The sequence below is a fragment of the Oncorhynchus mykiss genome, chromosome 8 (genome assembly GCF_057628025.1).
Source record: "Oncorhynchus mykiss isolate SJ-2025 chromosome 8, ASM5762802v1, whole genome shotgun sequence".
NCBI classification, from domain to species: Eukaryota; Metazoa; Chordata; class Actinopteri; order Salmoniformes; family Salmonidae; genus Oncorhynchus; species Oncorhynchus mykiss.
The window spans coordinates 77,704,163-77,715,644 of NC_143029.1; the positions used below are offsets into that span (position 1 = coordinate 77,704,163).

Consider the following 11,482-nt stretch of genomic DNA (forward strand, 5'->3'; position numbering starts at 1 on the left):
ATACACTATCTACCTAGAGAGTTTTCCACTACAAACTGATGTGGTGTACCACCATAAACCGTTGCTGGCACTAAGACCGCACTCAATGAGCTGTAGTTGGCCATAAGCAAACAGGAAAACACTTATCCAGAGGTGGCGCTCCTAGTGGCCGGGACTTTATTGCAGGCAAACTTAAATCAGTTTTACCTAATTTCTACCAGCACGTTGAATGTGCAACCAGGGGGAAAGAACCCCCCACCTTCACTCCACACACAGACATGTACAAAGCTCTCCCTCACCCTCCATTTTGCAAATCTGACCATAATGATATCCTCCTGACTCCTGCTTACAAGCAAAAATTAAAGCAGGAAACACCAGTGACTCAGTCAATTAAAAAAAAGTGGTCAGATGAAGCAGATGCAAAACTACAGGACTGTTTTGCTAGCGCAGACTAGAATATGTTCTGGGATTCTTCTGATGGCATTGAGGAGTACACCACATCAGTCACTGGCTTCCTCAATAAATGCATCGATGAAGTCATCCCCACAGTGACTGCGCGTACAAACCCCAACCAGAAGCCATGGATTACAGGCAACATCCACACTGAGCTAGTTTATGTGTCGGAGGGCTAGGGTCAGCCTGTTATATCTGGAGTATTTCTCCTGTCTTATCCGGTGTCCTGTGTGAATTTAAGTATGCTCTCTCTAATTCACTCTCTCTTCCTTTCTTTCTCTCTCTCTCTCGGAGGACCTGAGCCCTAGGACCATGCCTCAGGACTACCTGGCCTGATGACTCCTTGCTGTCCCCAGTCCACCTGGCCGTGCTGCTGCTCCAGTTTCAACTGTTCTGCCTGCGGCTATGGAACCCTTACCTGTTCACCGGACGTGCTACCTGTCCCAGACCTGCTGTTTTCAACTCTCTAGAGACAGCAGGAGCGGTAGAGATACTCTGAATGATTGGCTATAAAAAGCCAACTGACATTTACTCTTGAGGTGATGACCTGTTGTACCCTCGATAACCACTATGATTATTATTATTAATTGACCCTGCTGGTCATCTATGAACATCTTGGCCATGTTCTGATATAATCTCCACCCTGCACAGCCAGAAGAGGACTGGCCACCCCTCATAGCCTGGTTCCTCTCTAGGTTTCTTCCTAGGTTCTGGTCTTTATAAGGAGTTTTTCCTAGCCACCGTGCTTCTACACCTGCATTGCTTGCTGTTTGGAGTTTTATGCTGGGTTTCTGTACAGCACTTTGAGATATATGCCAATGTAAGAGTTGATTTATAAATACATTTGATTTGAGCTAAAGGGTAGAGCTGCCGCTTTCAAGGAGCGGGACTCTAACCCGGAAGCTTATAAGAAATCCCGCTATGCCCTCCGACGAACAATCAAACAAGCAAAGCATCCAACATGTTTTAAGAAGACCACCATAGTCCCTGTGCGCAAGAACACTAAGGTAACCTGCCTAAATGACTACCGACCAGTATCACTCACATCTGTAGCCATGAAGTGCTTTGAATGGCTGGTCATATCTCACATCAACACCATAATCCCAGAAACCCTAGACCCACTTCAATTTGCATACCGACCCAACAGATCCACAGATGATGCAATCTCTATTGCACTCCACACTGACCTTTCACACCTAGACAAAATTAACACCTATTCATTGAAAGCTGACTTCAGCTCAGCATTCAACACCATAGTGCCCTCAAAGCTCATCACTAAGCCAAGGACCCTGGGAACAAACACCACTCTCTGCAACTGGATCCATGACTTCCTGACAGGCCCCCAGGTGGTGAGAGTAGGTAACAACACATCCGCCACACATTTTTCCAGAAGTTTCCCTACCAGAGTTACACAGTAATAGCGTGACTGCTGTTAGCTTCACGACATACATACAATGGAATGCCGTTTAGGTCTTTGCGTGTCAAAAAATATACAGCAGCACCGTCAAAATAATTATGCCATACTTTTATTTTGAAGGCTAACCGCAAAGTCCACTATTGTGGCTAATCCTTATTGTGGCTAGCTTCACATGGATGGCTCCGACCACCATTAATCAAATAAGAACTGCCTTATAAATTAGGGTTATTTTAGATGACAACATCTAAAATGACACCTAGCAGATTGTCGTGTTGCTATGTTTTTGGGGAAGAACATTGTTTACATCTATCCAGCTTTTTTATGACCAGCACTGAAGGTGCGAGACAACTTTACCAGCAACATAGCATACGTATCGATGAATCATTGTGACGTATGAAATTCTAGTGCTAGTGTAATCAATGTGTAATAACGACGTAAAAAATGTATGAATGCGTTAAATTATTATGTGACGTGCAGTCGTATTCAGGTCCTGATTGGTCAACAAGCTTATTTGACACATCAAAGTGCTATTTGACGCATATCTTTTTTAACATGCAAAGACCCAAACGTCGTTCCACAGAAATCCTGGATGAGAATGAAACGACTGAACAACAAAACAGCACAGCAAGTAAGTGAAATAAATAGGTTATTATTATGTTGACTGGTAAATGGGGACATGCATAAATGCCAACAAAATAACTTTTTGGTCAATGTGGTGTGTGTGTGTGCAACCTTTATTTAACTAGGCAAGTCAGTTACGAACAAATTCTTATTTACAATGACGGCCTACCAATGACTCCCAATCACGGCCGGGTGTGATACAGCCTGGATTCGAACCAGGGACTGTAGGGACGCCACTTACACTGAGATGCAGTGCCTTCAACCGCAGCATCCATGTGCCTGTGTGTTAACTATTTCACTGTACTAGAATGCTTAAAAGGCCCCTAAAATATAAAATATCAGTATTGGGTTTTTCTGGCAAGGAAAATATCGCATAGTCGGCCAAAAATATCATATCGGTGCATCACTACCCTATATATAGCCTCGTTATTGTCATTTTACTGCTGCTCTTTAATTATTTGTTATATATTTTTGGAGGGGTATTTTTCTTAAAACTGTATTGTTGGTTAAGGGCTTCTAAGTAAGCATTTCACTATTTCACGCATGTGACAAATACAATTTTATTAGAAAATTAGTGCACTATAGAGAATAGGGGGATATTTGGAATACAACCATGAAGTATACTTACTTGATGTGTGGTGTCTGCTGTGGCATCCAGGCATCCCAGGAAAAGAGAGAAAGTTTAAACAAACAAAAAAGGAGAGAAAGAGACAGGGCTTACTGGATGTGCTCACTCTAGCAATTAGAACAGAATAAGTAAGGTTTGGAAAGCTGGGAACAACAGTGCCCCCATGAGGCGGAGAGTGGAACTGAATGTCAGAAAAAACTGTATACAGTCATACGTTTTGCGTTGGTTGATTTATTTCAGTTTGAAAATACACACAATATAACATAAATAAAAATTGCAACATTTCCAGGGATAGCACAATAAAGAAAATGACTTATTTCCATTGTGGCCCTTTTGCATGGTGCAATACTTACATAGATTCAGGCATGGTACAGAGATAGATAGAATAATTGTAGGAAGACCCGTTAGCACTCACCTTATTCTCGTTTCCTTTCTGATTCGCCGCTGCAAGGGACAGGAAACAGAATGTTACAGTCAAACAGTTTTAAATTACCCATACATTAACCGAACAAAGGAACACACAAACACGCGCAAGAAAGCGCCACAGACACACACCTCCCTGACATCGCAGAGGCAGTTTGTTTGCCAGTCCATCTACACCTATATTCAAACCTCAATGTATTTACCAGTTATGTCTGTTATAATATTCACTGCTTTCATTAGAGAGAGAGGAGGCAGAGGGAGGCGTGTGTGAGTGATATCGCCATGTGCACACCACGTTTTGATGTGAGTGGGGGAGTCAAACAGAAGCGGACTGGCGGTAAGCACTGTCACTATACACATGAAAGAGACGGGAGGTAACTCACAGGGTAAGGCCAGCTCATGGCAACAGACGACTGAGGTGTGTGTGTGCATTGAATATGTGTAGTTTTTAATCTGTTTGAAGACGTATTATCCGTGTGTGTGTGTGTGTATGTATGTATATTTTGTTATGATGGGAGGGGGGTCACATGGCTGTTTTGAACGCAAGCCCAACACCCCATGGATGTGTGTGTGTGTGTAACTGTGTGGATGTTTACTGGGGTTGATCTGAGGCAAGGCACCTCTCCCCCACCCACCACCCCAGACAAATGCACTGTACCGCCCGCCTGTCCAACATCACTACTCTGGACGGCTCGGACTACAAATACCTAGGTGTCTGGTTAGACTGTAAACTCTCCTTCCAGACTCACATCAAACATCTCCAATTCAAAGTTAAATCTAGAATTGGCTTCCTATTTAGCAACAAAGCCTACTTCACTCATGCTGCCAAACATACCCTTGTAAAACTGACCATCCTACCAATCCTCGACTTCGGCGATGTCATTTACAAAATAGCCTCCAATACCTTACTCAATAAATTGGATGCAGTCTATCACAGTGCCATCTGTTTTGTCACCAAAGCCCCATATACTACCCACCACTGCGACCTGTACGCTCTCGTTGGCTGGCCCTCGCTTCATACTCGTCGCCAAACCCACTGGCTCCAGGTCATCTACAAGACCCTGCTAGGTAAAGTCCCCCCTTATCTCAGCTCGCTGGTCACCATAGCAGCACCCATCTGTAGCACTCACTCCAGCAGGTATATCTCTCTGGTCACCCCCAAAACCAATTCTTCCTTTGGCCACCTCTCCTTCCAGTTCTCTGCTGCCAATGACTGGAACGAACTACAAAAATCTCTGAAACTGGAAACACTTATCTCCCTCACTAGCTTTAAGCACCAGCTGTCAGAGCAGCTCACAGATTACTGCACCTGTACATAGCCCATCTATAATTTAGCCCAAACAACTACCTCTTTCCCTACTGTATTTATTTAGCTCTTTTGCACCCCATTATTTCTATCTCTACTTTGCACATTCTTCCACTGCAAATCTACCATTCCAGTGTTTTACTTGCTATATTGTATTTACTTTGCCACCATGGCCTTTTTTTGCCTTTACCTCCCTTATCTCACCTCATTTGCTCACATTGTATATAGACTTACTTTTCTACTGTATTATTGACTGCATGTTTGTTTTACTCCATGTGTAACTCTGTGTTGTTGTATGTGTCGAACTGCTTTGCTTTATCTTGGCCAGGTCGCAATTGTAAATGAGAACTTGTTCTCAACTGGCCTACCTGGTTAAATAAAGGTGAAATAAAAAAACGGTGATCCAAAACAGGCTGTTTAAACCCTTTGAGACGACAACCACAGACACACACAGCTTCTCTAATGATGAGTTTAGTTAGTACAGTGATACAATTCAGATAGAGGTGGGAGATGGGCCTGTGGCTAGGCTTTAGATGGTGGTTGAGCTAAGAGAACAGATCCTACTTACTTGCCCATCATCTCCTCACAGCGTTTGAGCCACGTTCGGAAAGTGTCATCTGAACCTGTGGAGCAGATAGTCTGAACACTGTGTTCTCCTATCTCACCCAGTTGGAACACAACTACTGCAGGCAGAATCTACACACAGCCACTTACACTTCCGTACATTTGACCAGAATGGAAGGTGCATCCAATACAGTTAATATTCCTATCAGAGGCCAAGAGCTGTTACTATTAGGGATGTGCAGCTCTCCTTTCATGAATGATTCGATATGCATCTAAATGCATGGTCTCCGATACAATACAGGAACAACACTTTTTAGTTTGTGTGTCAATGGTGTGTGTAGCCACCAGAGCTGAGAAATTGGGCAGACTGAGCATCTACCACCCAACTATCAGATTAGGAATGTATGCTTTTTGTCCCCCAACTTTTTAAAATGTGAAACCACCATCACCCACTGATTAACTTCATTTTTGCAGACTGAAAAAACTAGTACTATGTCAATAGCTTGGCATTTAGCCAATTAATATTAAGCAGCTATGGATTTTAGACTGTTTGTAATTTTACAGGAACTCTCCCTAACGAGAAATGATTGGTCTTTTATAAAATGACCCTGTTCATGTAAAAATGACCAATTACACAGACTGTTAAAAGCAAAAGTAGCAAAACTATTTCATATGGTGACTCTAAATACAATCTGAATGATTGAAAACCCCAATCAGCAATTGGATGCGAGTTGCTTTCCTCTCTGGAAGGCTATACAACTCCAGTAAAAAACAATTGTCTACATTTGTTAACAAGGACCCAGCAAAATACATAGGCTTCATTAGCTGAGTGACAACCTATGACTTGACATTGTCAAAAGTCATTTTACAAGCATCTGAATGCTGGTGCCAGATGTACGAATATCCTATTAGAACAGGGATAAGCCTACCTCCCATTGAGCAGCTCTTTTCCCACAGCTGTTATCTGACAGTCATACGCAGTTACATGTATAAAAGTTGGACAGGCTACTAAACTGAAGGAGGAAGCATCCATTCAGTCACAACAGTTAAAAGGTATTTTCCGAATAAACAAAACAGTGAAACGGAAATGTGTAATATTTGAATCGGTTTTCTGAGCAATGCATACTAAATTTGGATTGGTTCAAACCAATGCACTTAAATCTTAAACATTAGAACTGGGGGCCGATGCGTATCGGTGAATTGTTACATACCGAGTTACTATACATTTCTAACACCAACAATATCTTACGGTTTTAGATCTACAGTAGCAGTCAAAAGTTTGCACACTCATTAGCCACTCATTCAAGAGTTTGATTTTTTTAAACTATTTTCTACATTGTAGAATAATAGTGAAGACAAAAAAACTATGAAATAACACATATGGAATCATGTAGTAAGCAAAAAAAACTGCTAAACAAAACAAAACATATTTTATATTTGAGATTCTTCAAAGTAGCCACCCTTTGTCTTGACATCTTTGCACTCTTGGCATTCTCTCAACCAGCTTCATTAGGAATGCTTTTGCAACAGTCTTGAAGAAGTTCCCACATATGTTGAGCACTTGTTGGCTGCTTTTCCTTCACTCTGCAGTCCAACTCATCCCAAACCATCTCAATTGGGTTGAGGTCGGGTGATTGCAGAGGCCAGGTCACCTGATGCAGCACTCAATCACTCTCCTTCTTGGTCAAATAACCCTTACACAGCTTGGATGTGTGTTATGGTTCATTGTCCTGTTAAAAAACAAAATGATACTCCCACTAATCGCAAAACAGATGGGATGGCATATCACTGCAGAATTCTGGGTTAAAATTGCTGGTTAAGTGTGGCTTGAATTCTAAATAAATCACAGACACCAGCAAAGCACCCCCACACCTCCTCCTCCATGCTTCACAGTGGGAACCACACATGCAGAGATCATCCGTTCACCTACTCTGCGTCTCACGAAGACACGGCGGTTGGGACCAGAAATGTCAAATTTGGACTCATTTCATTAGACAGATTTCCACCGGTCTAATGTCCATTGCTAGTGTTTCTTGGACCAAGCAAGTCTCTTCTTACTGGTGTCCTTTAGTAGTCGTTACTTTGCAGCAATTGGACCAAAAAGGCCTGATTCGCGCAGTCTCCTCTGAACAGTTGATGTTGAGATGTGTCTGTTACTTGAACTCTGAAGCATTTATTTGGGCTGCAAAAACTGGTAACTCTAATGAACTTATCCTCTGCAGCATAGGTAACTCTGGGTCTTCCTTTCCTGTGGCGGTCCTCATGAGAGCCAATTTCATAGCGCTTGATGTTTTTAGGCAACTGCACTTGAAGAAACTTTCAAAGTTCTTGAAATGTTCCGTATTGACTGACCTTCATGTCTTAAAGTAATGATGGCCTGTCGTTTCTCTTTGCTTATTTGAACTGTTCTTGCCATAATATGGACTTGGACTTTTACAAAATAGGGCTATCTTCTGTGTACCACCCCTACCTTGACACAACTGATTGGCTCAAACGCATTAAGAATGAAATTCCACAAATGAACTTTTAACAAGGCACACTTGTTAATTGGAATGCATTCCATGTGACCACCTCATGAAGCTGGTTGATAGAATGCCAAGAGTATGAAAAGCTGTCATCAAGACAAAGGGTGGCTACATTGAAGAATCTCAAATATAAAATTAAATGTTGATTTGTTGAACAAGTTTTTGGTTACTACAAAATTCCATGTGTGTTATTTCATAGTTTTGATGTATTCACTATTATTATACAATATAGAAAATAGTAAAAATAAAGAAAAACCCTTGAATGAATAGGTGTGTCCAAACGTTTGACTGGTACTGTACATGACGTGTCTAAGGATAGGGGTAAGGGGCGATTTGAGATTTAGGGATTAGGGGAAGGTGTTAGTGGAAGGGTGTAGGTGCTGAAATGGAACCAGGCCCCTGTGCCCTCCACTTGTTCCCTCAGCAGGCCTCACCATCCAGGCTGTGTCCCTTCGTGAAGGCAGCATGTGACACCTCAGTGGTTCAGGTGGTCCTCTGCCATTCTGAAGGGAGGGAGACAGGGGCAGGCTTGTTATCAGTAACAGATAGAAACTCAGGTAAAAACTGACACCAATTTAAGTTTGACATATATAATGATTTAAGGAGGATGTGGAGTGGCAGGGTTCATGCACATTTTAACAGCTGGAATATCATGCCTACTCCATGACTTAACCAAATGTCCATGACCAACAATTGGTGGTGTCTCTATGTACGTATAAAAAAAAGTAAGCAGAACGTGGCATTGACACTGGGAGGTTACTCTCTGATCCCATGTACCATCTCCTGATGTTGTACAAGGCACTTAACCCCCCCACAGTCACAGAAATAAAGTCAGACAGACATTCCTGCCAGAAAATACACAAGCTGCAAAAGTAAATGCATGTCAACTCAGCTATCATGGGCTAGGGCCAAATTGCACACATACCCTGTTCTCATGAAGGCAATGGAATGCCTTCATCATCATATATACAGTAGGTAAGTCTTACCCCATTCTCATGAAGGCAAGAAGAAGGCTGGGGTTGAGCTGCTGGGATTTCTTGGCATTGTTGACAGCTCCTGTAGAGACAGACAGACACACGAGAAACATAGCTTAAGTTTCTGAAGCAAAGACAAAAATATAGAACTAACATAAGACAATCACTTTAATTAAATTATTAAAAATTTCAGAAAATCGGTAAAGAAAGGTTAGATTTTATCAAAAGCTAGAGCAGTAGTTTGTCGACCAAATCAAATTTTATTTGTCACATGCGCCGAATAAAACAGTGAAATGCTTATTTACAAGCCCGTAATCAACAATACTTTAAGAAGATGCAAGGAGGATTGGGGTTAGGGTCTGACTGATAGCAGTACTTTTGGGTTAAGTTTGGGTAAGATGTTGGGGGTTAGGATAAGAGACTTACAGCTGTAGTTTTTCAGTTGAAGTTGGGCCTAGTCTCGTTGGCAGAACCATTCTGCATTGTCAGAGTGTCCTTCCAAGGCTTCATTCAGTTCCTGTGGGACAATTTCAGTGTCATCAAATAGGCAAGTTTGGGGTCAATTGAATTAAATTCCCAAGATACATATGTTTATGAGCACTAGCGAAGGTTGACTGTTGTTTGGATACATGTCCCCAACAACTTAACCTGGCTTTCTGCACAAAATCTACACTTACATTAGCTAGCTAGCTATAATAAAGTGTGACGACAGGTGGTTAGCCACTTAGCTAGCTGTGCTGGTTAGATTTATTGGTTTCTTGTCCAAGCGGTTAGCTAACTGCTGTAAAAAAAAAGTTACATATCACTACTGGAGTTGAGCAACAACTATTTTCAGACAAAAATAATTTGGTAGTGGGGCTAGCTAACTTAGTTTTTAAATGTAACGTTGCACAACATTAGCTAGAGTCACCAATACGTTGCCTAGCTATACACTTTTCACCTTTATTTAACCAGGTAGGCCAGTTGAGAACAAGTTCTCATTTACAACTGCGACCCGGCCAAGATAAAGCAAAGCAGTGCGACAAAAACAACACAGAGTTACACATAAACAAACGTACAGTCAGTAACACAATAGAAAAAAAATATATGTACAGTGTGTGCAAATGTAGAAGAGTAAGGCAATAAATAGGCCATAGAGGCGAAATAATTACAATTTAGCATTAACACTGGAGTGATAGCTGTGCAGATGATGATGTGCAAGTAGAGATACTGGTGTGCAAAAGAGCAAGAGGATAATTAACAATATGGGGATGAGGTTATTGAAAACATTTAAAATCCTCAGACTATTTAGTTATCAAGAATAATGCATTTTACTTTCAGTTAAACTAGCGCATTCTAGTTTGACAGATAGTTGGCTAGAAAGTTAGTCAGTTAGGTAACATTGGCTATCCAGCTAACGTAAACTCACCCCAATCCGTACAAATGTGCGCAACTGCAACATTTAAAAGAGGCTACAAAGAAAACTAATTGGACTGTAGCGACTGTGTTGACGTCAAAATCGGGGGTGTGAACTACGTTTCTATTCAAGCGTTGATCGACATAGTACTCTATAGTATTGGAGAAAAGTTGAAAAAAAACTGACCCTCCGTTACATCTTGATGTGTCATGTCGTAACATACAGCACGTATAAAGCAACTATTTCTGTCTTACAATCTCTCTCCACCCGGTGTAGCACTTCTATCATCCTTTAAAAACAAGAACTGGACAGTGACGGGGGATACCTAGTCATTTTTTGTGTCATCATTCTCAAAGCCGCTGTTTACTTCTAAGATCACTTTAGCACCGCCCTAAAAAACAGATTAAAATTCGACACAAACCTTCAAATAGGTATGTAATTACACATTATATAAAAACTCTTTATAGTGTTTTATTTACATTTTAGAGGCGATACGGTGATAAGTTGGACAGATCGAGTGAAAAAAAGCAATTTTCCCATACGACATCTCTTCTCACGATCACGCATTAGTTTCGCTTCCCCACCCGCCATTTTTAAAAAGACCCGAGGAGCTCATTGCCTGCTTGAATTATGCAGGAACGGGCAGCGTTTAGGTCATGTAATTGATTCTGTTGGAAATGGGAGAAATTGTGCTTTACAATGGTATTGACATTACAGTTGATCTGGAAGTATTACGTTTTTGGGGCGCTAAAATAAGGGCAATTGTACGGACCAAGGCGATGTACGAGTTTACGTTAACCGTTTTTTTTTTTTTACCTCGAGCGTTCTATGGGTCCTCATCTGACTCCATCGGGGAACCTGCTAAAACGACAAAACATAACTAACGTTAGCCTCTTGAACAATGACACATTTAAAATAAAATACTCGAAAATGTAATATACTTGCCGTTCGGTTGTCATGGCGCTAGAAGTGTTGTCAGAGGGAGATAGCCGTGGCTAGCTAGCTGGAAAGTCCTCGGTAGGAATCATAAAACAATATGCGGGCCCTGTCAACCGTCAGCTGAATAGGCTAGATAGGCACTTCTCACTACCGAACCCTAACCGCGTGGACGAGTAGGTGCGGGCAAGAAACATTTTCATACGGTTTGAAAAAAACTAACAAAAAACAGTAACGTAAACTTACAAATGTGCGCAACC

At 41.6% G+C, this 11,482-nt stretch overlaps 1 long non-coding RNA gene across 3 annotated transcripts in view; it reads right to left on the bottom strand.

Annotated features, from left to right (window-relative positions):
• The window catches only part of LOC110530638 (uncharacterized), a 39,462-nt gene extending 28,049 nt beyond the window's left edge, over positions 1–11,413 (bottom strand). For all 3 annotated transcript variants that reach the window (XR_016482645.1, XR_016482644.1, XR_016482643.1), the window contains exons 1-6: positions 11,103–11,413; positions 9,317–9,407; positions 8,903–8,972; positions 8,351–8,419; positions 3,514–3,542; positions 3,099–3,115 (exon numbers count right to left, since the gene is read on the bottom strand). This is a non-coding gene — a long non-coding RNA (uncharacterized LOC110530638). The remainder of the gene's footprint in view (positions 1–3,098; positions 3,116–3,513; positions 3,543–8,350; positions 8,420–8,902; positions 8,973–9,316; positions 9,408–11,102) is intronic.
• Between the last annotated feature and the right edge of the window lie 69 nt (positions 11,414–11,482).